Genomic DNA, 15133 nt, shown 5'->3' with positions numbered 1-15133 from the left:
TGTGGTTTACGTATAAAATGGAATATTACTCAGCCATTAGAAACGACAAATACCCACCATTTTCTTCAACGTGGATGGAACTGGAGGGTATTATGCTGAGTGAAGTAAGGCAATTGGAGAAGGACAAACGTATGTTTTCATTCAATTGGTTAATATAAATAATAGTGAGAGGGAATATAAGGGAATGGAGAAGAAATTTGTGGGAAATATCAGAAAGGGAGAGAACATAAAGACTCCTAACTCTGAGAAAGGAACTAGGGAGCTGGAAGAGGAGGAGGGCAGGGGGTACGGGTGAATGGGTGACGGGCATTGAGTGGGGCACTTGCCGGGATGAGCACTGGGTGTTATTCTGTATGTATGTTATTCTGTTTGTTGGTAAATTGAACACCAATAAAAAATAAATTTATTTAAAAAAAAAGTTCAAACAACTAAATATTTATGCTGCCAACATGGCAGTACCTAAATATAGAAACCAATTAGCAACAAACGTACAGGAACTCACTGATAATAATACAATTACAGGGGATTTTAACACACACTTATGACAATGGGCCGATCGTCTATGCAGAAAATCAACCGGGGAACAATAGCCTTGACACAATGTATCACAGGGACTCAACAGATAATGTCTGAACATTTCAACCTAAAGCAGAATACACATTCCTTCCAAGTGCACATGGGACATTCTCCAGAACATATCATATCATGGCCACAAATCAGCCCTCAACAGGTACAACAGGTACATGGTTGATATCAACAAGGTTGATATCACACCCTGTACATTTTCGGACCATGACGCTATGAAACTCGAAGTCGAAAGTAAGAAAAATTATTGGACATACCAAAAATACGTGGAGATTATGAACATCCAAATAGAGAATGAATGGAGCAACCAGGAAATTAAAGAGGAAATTTGAAACAAATGAAAATGAAAACATGTTTCTCCAAACCTCTGGGTTGTAGCAAAGGCAGTCCTAAAGGGAAGTACATAGCAATACAGGCCTACCTCAAGAAACAAGAAGGCTCCAATACACAACCTAACCATACACCTAAAGGAGCTGGAAAAGGAATAGCAAACAAAGCCTAAAGCCAACAGAAAAAGAGAAAAAATAAAGATGAGAGCAGATAACTCTGGGAAACGAACTAGGGGTGGTGGAAGGGGAGAAAGGTGGGGGGTGGGAGTGAATGGGTGACGGGCACTGGGGGTTATTCTGTATGTTAGTAAATTGAACACCAATAAAAAATAAATTTAAAAAAAAGAGAGCAGAAATAAACAATGCAGAATAAACAAAACAGTAGAATGGAATAACGAAAATAAGAGCTGGTTCTTCAAAATAATTAATAAAATGGATCATGCCCTAGCCAGCCTTATCAACGAGAAAAGAGAAAACTTAAATGAATAAAATCACAAATGAGAGAAGAGAGATCAAATCAACACCAGAAAAATAAGACAATTATAAGGGAATACTATGCAAGATTATACGCTAACAAACTGGGAGACCTGGAAGAAATGGACAAATCCCTAGAAATGTGCAAATGAGCAAAACTGAAAGAGGAAGAAATAGAAAATATGAAGAGACCCATAACTAGCAAGGAAATTGAATCAGGAAGGCACCTGGGTGCCTCAGTGGTTGAGCATCTGCTTTGGCTCAGGTCATGATCCCGGGGTCTGGGGGATCACGTCCCACATCTGGCTCCCCGCATAGAGCCTCATTTTCCCTCTGCCTCTTATAACTCTGCCTCTCTGTGTCTCGCATGAATACATAAATAAAGGTGCCGCCATTGTGGAAAACAGTCTGGAGGGTTCTCGAGAAGTTAAAAATAGGGGATCCCTGGGTGGCACAGCAGTTTGGCGCCTGCCTTTGGCCCAGGGCATGATCCGGGAGACCCGGGATCGAATCCCACATCGGGCTCCCGGCATGGAGCCTGCTTCTCCCTCTGCCTGTGTCTCTGCCTCTCTCTCTGTGACTATCATAAAAAAAAAATTTAAAAAAGAAGTTAAAAATAGAGCTACCCTACGATTCTAAAATTGCACAGAGGATACACAGAGGACACAAAAGTAGTTTAGGAGATTCGAAGAGGAGCACGCAGCTCAGTGTTTGTTGCAGTGTTATCAACAACAGCGAAACTGTGTATACAGCCTAGATGTCCATCGACAGATGAATGGTCAGAGACGATATGGTAAATATACACACTGCGACATCACTCGTTCATCCGAAGGGATGAAATGAAGCCATTTTCAATGACATGTGAGAAGTGGAAGGGAATTATGCACAATGAACTCAGTCAGTCTGAGAAAGACAGATACCAAATACCATACAATTGTATTCACATGTGAATTTTAAGAAACCAAACAAACTGGCAAGGGGCGAAGGATGGATGAGAGATGCAAACCAAGAAACACACTCTTAACCACAGAGAATAAACTAATAAATACCAGAGGAAAGTGGGGGGGATGGGGAATCAGGGGATGGGGATAGTGGAGGTCACCTCTGACCAGTACCAGGCATTGTATTCAAGGGTTGAATCACTATGTGGTAAACCTGAAACTATATCATACTGTGTTATCACTATGTGGTAAACCTGAAACTATATCATACCTTGTTTACAAAGAGAAATTCAAGTAAAACTTTAAAATAATAATTGGTAGTAGAGAGGAAACATGTGTGCAGAAGAGATAAATCAGAAAGACAACTGAAAATCCAAACAAAGAGTCTTTAGAGCCACAAATCCCCTCCTTAGCTCAGCTCAGGAGAAGCCTGACAGGCCTATTCTCACCCCAGCAGAAGCCTGGATTTTGATTCTCTGGGGAGGCCACTGACGTGGTAGAGTCAGGCTCAAAGAACCCAAACCTAAATAGAGTGCATAAAAATAAACTGCCCAAGATGCTAGGAGTCCCAGTGCAGGCACATGTCAAGACCCAAACTCTAACCATACACAGACATAACCCTAACCCTACACTTAAGCCTAATGTTAACCTAACCCTTTAACAAGAACTATCACGGGATCCTTGGGTGGCGCAGCAGTTTGGTGCCTGCCTTTGGCCAAGGGCGCGATCCTGGAGACCCGGGATCGAATCCCACATCGGGCTTCCGGTGCATGGAGCCTGCTTCTCCCTCTGCCTGTGTCTCTGCCTCTCTCTCTGTGACTATCATAAAAAAAAAATAAAAAAAAATAAGTTAAAAATAGAGCTACCCTACGATTCCAAAATTGCAAACCCAGATATTTACCCCGAGAATACAAAAGTAGTTTAGTAGATTCGAAGAGGAACACACAGCTCAGTGTTGGTAGCAGCGTTACCAACAACAGCGTAACTGTGTATAGAGCTCAGATGTCCATCGACAGAAGAATGGGCAGAGACGATGTGGTAAATATACACACTGCGACATCACTCGGTCATCAGAAGGGATGAAATGAAGCCATTTACAATGACGTGGGAGAAGTGGAAGGGACTTATGCTAAATGAACTCACTCAGTCAGAGAAAGACAGATACCAACTACCATACAATTGCATTCACATGTGAATTTTAAGAAACCAAACAAACTGGTAAAGGGGCAGAGGGTGGGATGAGAGAAGCAAACAAAAAACACACTCTTAACCACAGAGAATAAACTAATAAATACCAGGGGAAGGTGGGGGGGATGGGGAATTCAGGGGATGGGGATTGTGGAGGTCACTTTTGACCAGTACCAGGCGTTGTATTCAAGGGTTGAATCACTATGTGGTAAAACTGAAACTATATCATACTATGTTTATAAACAGGACTTCAAGTAAAACTTTAAAATAATAATTGGTAGTATAGAGGAAACATGGGCACACAAGAGATAAAATCAGAAAGGAAACTGAAAATCCTAAGAGTCTTTAGAGCCACATATCCCCTCCCCTTAGCTGAGCTCAGGAGAAGTCTGCCATGCCTATTCTCACCCCAGAGAAGCCTGGATTTTGATTCTCAGGGAAGGCCGCTGACTTGGTGGAGTCAGGCTATCTTTGAAACCAAAACCTAAATAGAGTGCATAAAAATAAACTGCCCAAGATGCTAGGAGTCCCAGTGCAGGCACATGCCAAGACACAAACTCTAACCATACAGAGATATAACCCTAACCCTTAACTTAAGCCTAATGTTAACCAAACCCTTAAACAAGAACTATCACTAATCAAAAACCAAACACAAACCCCAAGACCGAAACACATTCACTAAACCTTCCTGCCAACCCTCACCCTAACTCCTAAACCTCTTCTAAACCTTTAACCCTGACGCTTATCTTAAATCTAATCTAACCCTAACCTCTAACCCTAACCTTAACTTAATGTACTCAAATCCTATTCCTAACCTTAACCTGTACCCTAACCCTAACCCTCTAATACTAATCCTATCTCATATCCCAAACTGTACCCTAACCCGGACCCTAAAACTAATCCCTAACCCGCTGCCTAACCCTCTCTTACCCTTTTCCAAAACCGTACCCTGACCTGACCCTAACCGTAACCCCTAACCAAACTCTAACCCTAATCCTAGCCCTAACCCGTATCCTAAACCTAACCCTCACCCTAACCCTAAACCTAGCCCTAACTTTAACTCTAACCCCTAACGCTAACCCTTAACCCTAATTCATACCCTAACCCCTAACTCTAACTGCAAGCCTAGCCGAACCCTAACTCTAACCATAACCCAAACCCCAACTCCTAACCTCGTGCCCTAATCCCTAAAGTCTAAACCCTAACCCTAACTCTAACTCCTGTCCCTAACCCAAACCCCCATCCTAACTCCTAACCACTGACCCTTACCCTTATCCCTCACCCTAACCTCTAATCTGTAACCATAAGCATAATCACTATCCTAACATCTAACCTAAGCCTAACCACCAACCACCTCCCCTCCCCTGACCCTACCATTCATTCTACCCATTCACTTATCCTATGGTTCTGAGGAGTCCCTTCTGACATGGACGTGGCCCCCAACGGCGCCTCCAGAGTCCTGCAGGGGGTCCTGAGGAAGCCGGGCTGCTGTGAATGCGGACGTGGCCCCCTGTGTTCCAGAGTCAGTCAGCGAGTACTGAGTACGCCAGGTCTCCTGTCAACGTGGAGTATGCCTCCTCTGGAAGGAGGAGGAACATCCTTCTGGATGCCTCACATCCTCTGGAAGCCTCACAGCAGGTTCTCAGGAGGCCGGGGGCTCCTGTCAGCCTGGACATGGCCCCATGTCCCCTGAAAATTCACCCCGGGTCCTGAGGAGGCTGTGGGTTCCTGTCAGCCTAGACACAGCCCCATGTGTCCCGAAGACAAAGTGCAGGTCCTGAGGAGGACGGAGGTCCTCTCAGTCTTGACGTGGCCCCACATTTTCCTCAGCCTCACCATAAGACCTGAGGAGGCTGGGGGCTCTTGTCAGAATGGACGTGGTCCCAAATCATCCCAATCGTTCAGTGTGTCCTGAGGAGGCTGGAGACTTCTATCAGTGTGGATTCGGCATCCACATATTTCTTAGGCCTCACCACTGGCTATGACAAGGCTGGGGTCTTCTGTCCGCATGGACGCATTCCCATATTTCCCGAAGTCTACACCGAGGGTCCTGAGGACATCAGCGTCCGGTTGTGTGGACGTGGCCCCACATCCTCCTGAAGTGTCACCGCAGGTTCTGAGGTGGCCGAGTCTCCTGTCACTGTGGATGCAGCCCCCAGCTTCCAGAAGACTCAACTTATGTCCTGAAGGGCCAATTAGCTCCTGCCAGAGTGGAAGCAGTGCCCCATCTTTCAGAAGCCTCCCCACATGTTCTGAGGCGGCCCAGGGGCTCCTGTCAGCGTGGATGGAGGCCCACATCTTACTGAAGCCTCCCTGCGGGTCCTGAGGCAGCCCAGGAGCTCCTGTCAGGGTGGCTGCGGGCCCACAATTTCCTGAAGCCTCCCCGCAGGTCCTGAAGTGGTCCAAGGGCTCCTGTGAGGGTGGATGTGGGCCCACATCTTCCTGAAGCCTCACCGTGTGTCCTGAGGAGACCGGGGCTCCTGTCAGCATGAAGGCTGCCCAATATCCCCCTGAAGACTCTCTGCAGGTTCTGAGGAGGCTGTGGCTCATCGGCGTGGACATGTCCCCATGTCTTCCTCAGGCCTCCCCAGCACAGGCTGGCTCCTGTTAGTGCAGGCAGACGAGACCTACTGCACATGCCTGCCCCTTGGCGGTGCCTGGGCTCAGGCACCCCTGCGGGATCCTCAGGCGCTACAGGAGGCACGTGCCCATCCCCGGGCCGACCTCTGCCTCCTTCCAGGTTCCAGCTGTGGCCTGTTAGCTTCGGAAACGTCTGACTGAAAAGGAGCCCAACACACAGCTTCCCAAAAATACTTAAGGAGAAGGAATTGGAGCCCAAAGGACGCGAAATGAAATGTGGACCAGACTTTTACCACGTCCTGCAAAACTCACTCAACCCTCTTCCACTGTGGGCAGGATCGCGGGTTGGTGCAGACGCCATGGAAACAGTGTGGAGGCTCCTCCTGAAGTTACAAATAGAGCCGACTTGCGACCAGCATGTGTAAAGCCTGGAGCTCACTCCGAAGATACAGATGCAGTGAGACATGGGACAACTGCACCCCAATGTCCACAGAAGCAGGGTCCACAGTAGCCACACTGTGGGAGGACCCTCGGTGCCCTGTGGCAGATGATGGATAAAGAGGATGGGAGATAGATGATGGTCATAGAGAGAGGAATGGTACTCAGCTATCAAAGAGAAGGAAATCTTGCCATTTGCAATGACGTGGATAGAAGGAGAGGGATCATCTTAAGTGAAATAGGTCAGTCGGAAAAGAGAATGACCGTGTGGTGTCATTCATAGGTGGAATTAAAGAAGCAAAGCAGATGAACATCTGTGCAGGGAAGGAAAAACAAATAAGATGAAAACAGATGCAGGGAATACAGACTCTTATATTTAGGAAACAAACTGAGTGTCACAGCAGGGGAGGGGACGGGAGAGAGCATAACGGGACTGGCATGAAGGATGGCATGTGATGTCACGTGCACTGCGGTTATCTCCAACTGGTGAATCTCTGAATTCTTCCTCTGAAAGTATAATACACTATACGTTAATTAATTGGGTTTAAATTAAATTAAGTTAAAAAAATCAGTTGTATCAGAGCACGTTTCCTTGTGGACTCTCTGTTCTGCTCCTTCAGCTTATGGTGGGACCAACTCTCGTGGGTCTGGTTTGTTTAAGTAGGCGTCAGGACTCGTCCATGGACCAGCCCAGGGCTAGAGCTCACAACCCCGAGGTCAGGACGGGAGGTGAGGTCAAGTGTCGGATGCTTAACCGACGGAGCCAGGTGGGGTCCCGAGGACAACACTGCTTTATCCTGTGTCTCTGTGACATCGTTTGAAATAGGAAAGTGCTGCGTCCCACTCTGTCCTGCTTCTCCAATACTGATTTGCTCTCCGGGGTCATTTGTGGGGGCAGATGGATGTTATGGGTTTTTTTTTTCCTATTTATAGGATGTGCCACCATGATATGACAGGAATGACATTGAAATAGAGGGTGGCTTCAGGAACTGCGGACATTTTCACAAGATGAGGCTCCCAAACCATGAGCCCAAGATGGCCTCCCAGAGCCTGGTATGGCTCAGTGCACAAGTCTTGTGCTCCTTTGGTTCTGTCTGATTATTTATTCTCTGTGATGCACCTGAGAAGGGAGTCACGTCCGTCATTTCCTTCCTGAGTGCTCATTGTCAGGACACAGCAAGCCCCACAATAGAATAAAAAGTGAGCCCAGGCCAATGCAGGAAGCCCCTATTAGAACAGATCTCAATGCCTTTGAAGGCCCCATATCAAAATGTAAACAGAACTTGAGGAATTTCTCCAGCCCTTTGGGAGTTCCCCGAGACCAGCCCTTAAAACTAAGCTAAAAACCACCTTGGGTTCCTAGTCCCTGCTCCACTGTGTCGGGTATACATGGACACAAGCTCGAGTTTGTAAATAAACCCTCCTGTGTTTGCATCAGTGTCAGCTTCTCGGTGGTTTCTCAGATTCGCAATCTTGGGCACAACAGTCTGAGATAAAAAAACAAAACCAAAAGAAGCTCGGACACAGGTAGAGTGAACGCAGGGTTCTGAGAGAAGCAGCGGAGACCCGGGGGCTTGGGATCTCTCCTGTGGAGGCGCCAGCTGACTGGGGGGCAGGATGCTCAGCCCCAGAGCCAGAGGACACAGAGACCCCACCCGCATCCCGCCCATCAGCACAGCGCCACCCGCTGGAGCCCAGAGGCGCTGACGCCCACCCCGCTTCTGACCCCCACAGGTGCAACTCCCAGGCAGATGTGCACCTGACAATCAGCCCCCTGGCCCATGCCCAGACCCCACACAGACCATTTGCTGCCACCAAGTTGTCAGACCAGACAGGCTGCAGGGCTTCAGCTCGGCCTCGAAAGTAGAGTCTAGATTCCTTTGTAGTTTGTGCTCTTTTTGCATTTATTTTCTTTGATTCTATTTTATTAATTGCCTTATTTTAACTTTTATGTATGTACCTTATATATTTCTTATTTTTACTTTCAAGGTACTTTAATTGTGTTCCATATTTTGGGAATTAGAATCATTTAATAGGCAGGCCAAAATAATCTGGTGGTTTTTTTTGGAGGGCAGTTATTATTGTTTTTCTTGGTTTTTCTTTATCTTCCTTCTTTCTTTTCTGGAAAAAATAATGAAATGGAGAAATTCTCCTCCATAAAATAACATGAGGTAGTACTCACAGCCAGGAAGTTCATCAATACACATATATGATGTCTAAATACAGTTTAAAACAATGATTATCAAGATAGCAGCTAGGCTGGAAAAAGAGCACAGAAGAAAACTAGAGAATCCCTTACTGTAGAAATAAAAGAACTAAAATCTAGTCAGGCCAACGTTGAAAATGCTATAACTCTGATGCAGTCCCAAGTGGAAGCCCTAAAAACAAGAAACGTTATGGACCACAGAGGCAGATTTTGGGAACTCAGCCACTTATTAAAACAATAATATTCATATCATAGGAGACTCAGAAGATGAAGAGAGAGAAAAGGTGGGCCTTGCTCAGCCATTAGAAACGACAAATACCCACCATTTGCTTCAACGTGGATGGAACTGGAAGGTATTATCCTGAGTGACGTAAGTCAATTGGAGAAGGACAAACATTGTATGTTCTCATTCATTTGGGGAATATACATAATAGTGAAAGGGAATATAGGGGAAGGGAGAAGAGATGTGTGGGAAATATCAGAAAGGGAGACAGAACATAAAGACTCCTGACTCTGGGAAAAGAACTAGGGGTGATTGAAGGGAAAGAGGGCAGTGGGTGGGGGTGAATGGGTGACGGGCACTGAGGGGGGCACGGGACGGGATGAGCACTGGGTGTTATTCTGTATGCTGGCAAATAGAACACTAATAAAAAGTAAATTTATTATTAAAAAAAAGAAAGAAACAAAGTGTGGCACCTGGGTAGCTCAGTCAGTTAAGCTTCTGTCTTAGGCTCGGATCATGATCCAGGTCCCAAGGCAGGCTCCCTGTTCATCTGGGAACCTGATTCTCCCTCTCCCTCTGTCCCGCTCACTCATGCTTTTTCTCTCCTCTCTCTCTAAAATAAATAAATAACATCTTTGAAGAAAAACAATGAAACAAACCCAGAGGGAAGAGAAATCTCCCATGTAGAAGAATTTCAAACAATTTGGGCAGACATTCCACCGTCAAGTTCATGAGCATAGCTTCCCACACTTATGTGTGGAATACACATAGTAACTTTCTTCTACAAAATATATTATGAAAAACTTAAAATAATAATGCTAATATAATAATAATAATAATAATAATAATAAAGAATCAGTTTACTATGGAGAAAGCTGACAAACCCTACTTCAGCAAGATGACCAGAACGATGCCAAGACTGATAATCATGTAGATAGTATCTATTCTTTATATGCTCTAATGAAAATGAGAGTATATCTCTGTATATAATCCACAGAAATATTTAAATCATGATATAAACAACAGACATGTCCCAACTGAGGGAAATTTTACAAATACTCTACTTCTCAAAGTGTTCCAGTTCAACAACAACAAGGAAAGGCTGAAAGACTGTCACAATCCAGAGGAGCCTAAGAAAACATGAGGACAAATGGAATGTCATATGAGGGGTGGTAACTTAGCAAAAACTAAGGAAATCTGAATAAAGTATGGTCTTTGGTTAATGCGAATATTTTAATATTGATTCATTAGCTCATATTTGTACCGTACTAATATAAGATATCAATAATTGGAGAAATTGAGTGCAAGTGCATGTGAATGCTCTGTACTATCTTCTCAATTTCCCTATAAATCTTTCTTGTTTTCCTAATAAATAAGATTTATTTTGAAAATTGACTTAAATGAATCAGGCTCCAAGTGTAAAGACATTTTAAGAATTGTTGAATTAACTTTTGCCTTATTCTTAAAGAGTTCCTTCAATGGGAACAAAGTAAGAATTTTAGATCAGAAGGAAAGAAAAACACTTATGAACACGTATAATGCCTCTTCAACCTGAAAAGCAGGAACGGATAATAAAGAGCAAATATCAGATAAAAATACTTCTTTTATATTAGACACCATATTGCAAGTGCATTTAAAATTAGCAATGCATAACATTTATTTCCTTGACATTTGTCTTCCAAAGAGTTCACAGTGTTTCAGTGTCAGTTGAAACAGGGGAAGAAAAAAAAAATTAAAAAAAAAAAGAAAGAAACAGGGGAAGAATCTCAGGGAAGAATCCTTCAGATAATAATAGGACCATTGGTAATAATGTCTCTCAGTTCTTTCCAAATGATAAAGATGCACTTCCTAATGAGTGACTGAGCTGTGAAGAAAGAGAAGACAATCCCTCATCCCTCTGATTTACTTGTGTCAGAATATTTTAACCATAGTACTACGGATAGTAAATTATCCTTATTAACAGGAAATACGTCTCAGATTGGAATCTGAGCAATCAGAAGTGCAGAGAAAAAACACTTTGACTCGCTCTTCATCTTATAAAGAGAAAGGACAGCTTTTGTATGTACAAAGTCAGTTGTCAAGATAGCCTCAGGGAGTAAGAGTCTGCAGCATCGAATCCCTCTGCACAGCTGGGACGCCCAGGAGCCAGGTCTTCCTGATCCCAAATCCCTGGGCCTGTCCCCCAACACTGGCTGTCAGGTTGAGGTCATTTGCAATTGCTCTCTTAGGAGCTCCAGGTAAGGGGGAAGGAGCTAGATAGGATGGGAATGGATGCAAGAGGCCGACAAAATAAAGGCCTTTCCACTTTAAGTTCAGCACTCGAACACGTCAAGCCATCCCAGGATCCTGTGAAGAAGAGCTGAAATTTACATTACTTCAGTTACAGGAAAAAAACAAAAGTTTACAGCTTATTGCCCTGGAAAGCCCCACAATAGGATAAGAACTGAGCCCACGCCAAGGGCTGGAAGCTCCTATTAGAATGAGAACAGATCTCAATGCCCATGAAGGCCCCATATCAAAATGTAAACAGAACTTGAGGAATTGTTCCAGCCCTTCTGGAGGTCCGTGAGACAAGGCCTTAAAATTAAGCTAAAACCCAACTCAGGGTCCAGGTCCCTACTCCACTGTATTGGGTTCGGGTGTACTTGGACGCAAGCTCGAGTTTGGAAATCAACCCTCATGTGTTTGCATTGGTATCAACTCCATAGTGGTTTCTCAGATTCGCAATCTTGGGCACAACAACCCCATGTCCCCTCCCACCTGGGCTGAACCCCTATGCCATCCCACCCAGGCTGACCCTCAGTCACCTCCCTGCCCACAACAGCTGGGCACAGGCCCTCACACAGTTCCACGGGCACAATGGGCACTCCCACCTTCCCCGGCCTCCCAGAGGAAGGAAGGAGGTTTCTGCAGGACACACTTCCATGGTTGCCCCAGGGCTCCCTGACCAGCACAGCAGCTCGTGACAGGTCGGGGTCTGTATCCCTGACACCTGCTCCTCCTCCCCGGTTTTCCCACAGGAAATGAAGGAGGAGGCCCTGGTCTCCTCCTAGGACATCACGCAGGTAGACCTGGACGTCAACAGGACATTCAGCAGTCACATCATGTTTTGGTACTTCTAAAGGGTAGGGTGAGGCTGAGGGGCCAGGTGGGATCGGGCTCCAGGGGAGGACCAGGGGCTTCTGGGTCGGGAACACAGGGTTTCTGAGGCCGGGAGAAGAACAGAAGCCAGCAACACACAGCTGCATGGTAAGGTGTTGGGGATAACCCCCGTGTCCCCTCCCCCGGGGTCTCAGGGATGAGGAGGCCACTAGGATGGGGGCTCCAGGGGTTGCCATGTGAGCTGAACCCCAAAGGTGTGAGGGACGGCCCTCTGAAAAGCAGGGGGCGGGGTTGCGGGCCATGGGGGGCAGTAAGGGGACCTGGGAGCTGGGTGCATGGCTGTGACTGGAGGAGGACACACATCGATCCAATGAGTGTCGGACGGTTCAGGGTGTCACCCCTTCTCAGTGCTTTATTTATTTCTAAATTCTATGCATTTAATTTGAGACAATTTGCAATTTGTAAACATACATAGTATGATGACCCGAGATATTGTCCCCGGTCCAGCCAGGGCCCTGCACTCACCACACGGAGCCCCAGGGGCAGGTGTCACAGCAAACCCCAGACTGGGGTCACCTTTTTCTGTAGACGTCTCCTTGTGCATCTTAGAGAAAGGGTTTGCCGTGTGTCTGCCAGCCCCCCACCCCATCCCCCCATTTCCCAGAAACACATCATCCCCCTACATCATCATCCCCCATGGCATTGCCCCTACACCATCCCCCTCACACACACAAAGCCCCACACAATCCCCACCCACACTATACCTCAACACTATCCCCCCTACACTGCCCCCACACTCCACCACCATCATACCCATGCCCCCACACCATCCACCACCACACCATCGGCCCTGAGCAAGGACCTGGTGCAGCTGCCCCCTGTGGGACATGCTCAGCCTCCACGGGGTTCTCTGGATACCCTGCTCCCATCAGAAGCCTGCGTGTTCCATAGAGTACCCAGGGAGCCCCCGACAGGGTGTGTGCAGGTGAGTGGTGCAGAGGACCCACTGTGCCCTGCCTCCGCCCACTGTCCCTCCTGGAGCGCGGCACACCCTGCACAGGACACCAGGCCCTAACCTAGAGGGACCTGGGCTGACTGGGCACCAGGCTCTGGGGAGCTGGGTTGATTTGAGCCCCCACCAGGCCCAACACAAAGACTAATGGGATCCAGCCCCCCCATGGCCCTGGCCAGCCCTGGATTCTGGCCCCGGGATGAGCGAGCCTTCTCACAGTTGGATGTGGCCTTCTAGGCACTGGGCGTGCCCCACAGATCCAGGTCGCTGACCTAGGGCAGACCGGGGGATCCCGGTACCCCCCAGGGTGGGGAGAGGAGGGGTAGGCCGGTGGGCCCCACCTACACCCACACCAGGAGGCAGGCTCCTACAGGTGTTGGGGCCCCAGAGGTCCCGAGGCCGGGGTCCAGCTGCCCTGCAAGGACCCAGCACAGGAGCCCATGAGCTGCAGTTCCAGGTCAGCTCTGCTGTCCTCAGAACCGTCTCTCAGGCTGAAACCTCAGGACTCACGCCCCCAACCAGAGTCCACACATGCTCCCAGGTGGGGGACTCCAGCACTCGCCCCCTCACCCTGTGTGATTCTTACCCTCCTCTAAAGACAAAAAGGTCTCCTTCCCCAGGGGAAGGCATGCACCCTCTGCTCTGAGCCCATTTGTTGTACAAATTCAATAAAGTGTTGTGGTGCAAAAATGCACAACCAGCCCATTTCTGTGTCTCCCAGAACTCTGTGTATAGGGCGTGGAGAGACCCCCAGAGAGGAGAAGGTGGCACCACCGAGGCCCCAACCAGCCCATGCAGGGGCCCCGCTGGGCACACACAGCTGACGTCCCCACGTGCCATCCAGGGGTGGCCGGACGCCAGGGTCAGGCCTCACAGACTTTACTGGGACTCAGCCTGTGCCCCGTGGGCCTGAATGGGCAGGACAGAGTGACAGCCAAAGAGCCTCAGGTCACCAGGGTCTGTGCAAAGTGACCTGAGAGGTCACTGCTCCCTCTGTCCAGGGGGCCGGGTTGGACGGGTTCCGGGGCACTTCCTCCCCTCCCCGCAACCCGTGCCTAGGTGCCTTGGGCACAGTGGGCCTGCAGGGCGGTCAGCGTGGCTGTGGAAGTGATTTCAGGACAGCAGGCCCTTGTGTTGTGCCCAAGATTGCGAATCCGAGAAACCACAAGGAGCCGACACCAATGCAAACTCCCGAGGGTCTCTTTACAAGCTGGAGCTTGGGTCCAAGTACACCAGATACATTGGAGCAAGGATTTGGACCCCGAGACTAAGAGGCGAGGTAGCTTTATAGGGGCCAGTGGACCATGGGATATGCAGAAAGTTGCACAGTCATGTCGGTCCACATGTAGGTGGCCGATTGAATTACACCTTACCCTATAGTATCCACTTGAGCTGGTCTATTACTTTGGTCAGAATTGGTGCACGATTTTGGTGGGCACAAAGCAGGGTTACATTGTTATGAGCTGATTTCCAATTAGGGTGTGCCCAGTGGCCTGACTAGGGTGGGGCAGCGCCTTAAGCCATAAGCAGGTCATTTGGGGGTCATAGGGGAGTTGGCGGGTGTAGCACAAAATGGAATCAGTCCTGCTCTGCTTGTCCAGGGGTAGGGGATTTTTGTTAAATTTCCTGGGTCCCACACTTATAGCTCATGCACCTGGGCCACCCTCACCAGGTGGACTCAGCGTGCATACCTTGTGGTGCTGGATCTCTCACACCAATGTGTGGAGGGCATCTTCCTTGCCCGAGTGAGTAGGGGGTGGGTGAGCATGGGTCTCGGCCTGAAGGACAGTCAGGACTGGGGACCGACAACCCCTGCCCCATCCCCACCCTGGTCCCACATACAGGTAGCCCCATGGCTCCCCGCCATGGGCAGCCGGCTCCTAAGGACCTCCCCCCAAGGGTGGCCCGAATGTCTGGTTCCCTGCTAGAGAGGCATTGAGGAGAAGAGAAGCAGCCAGCGCATGGCAGGACCCACTGCCGGACATGGGAATGTGGCCGAGCCGGACCTTCCAGCTCAGCTGACCCTCTAGTGGAAAGTCACTGCATGAGCTTCCC

Source organism: Canis lupus, chromosome 34 (assembly GCF_048164855.1).
Source record: "Canis lupus baileyi chromosome 34, mCanLup2.hap1, whole genome shotgun sequence".
Classification (NCBI taxonomy): Eukaryota; Metazoa; Chordata; class Mammalia; order Carnivora; family Canidae; genus Canis; species Canis lupus.
The sequence above is the reverse complement of the archived record's forward strand: the minus strand, read 5'-3'. Positions refer to the sequence as shown.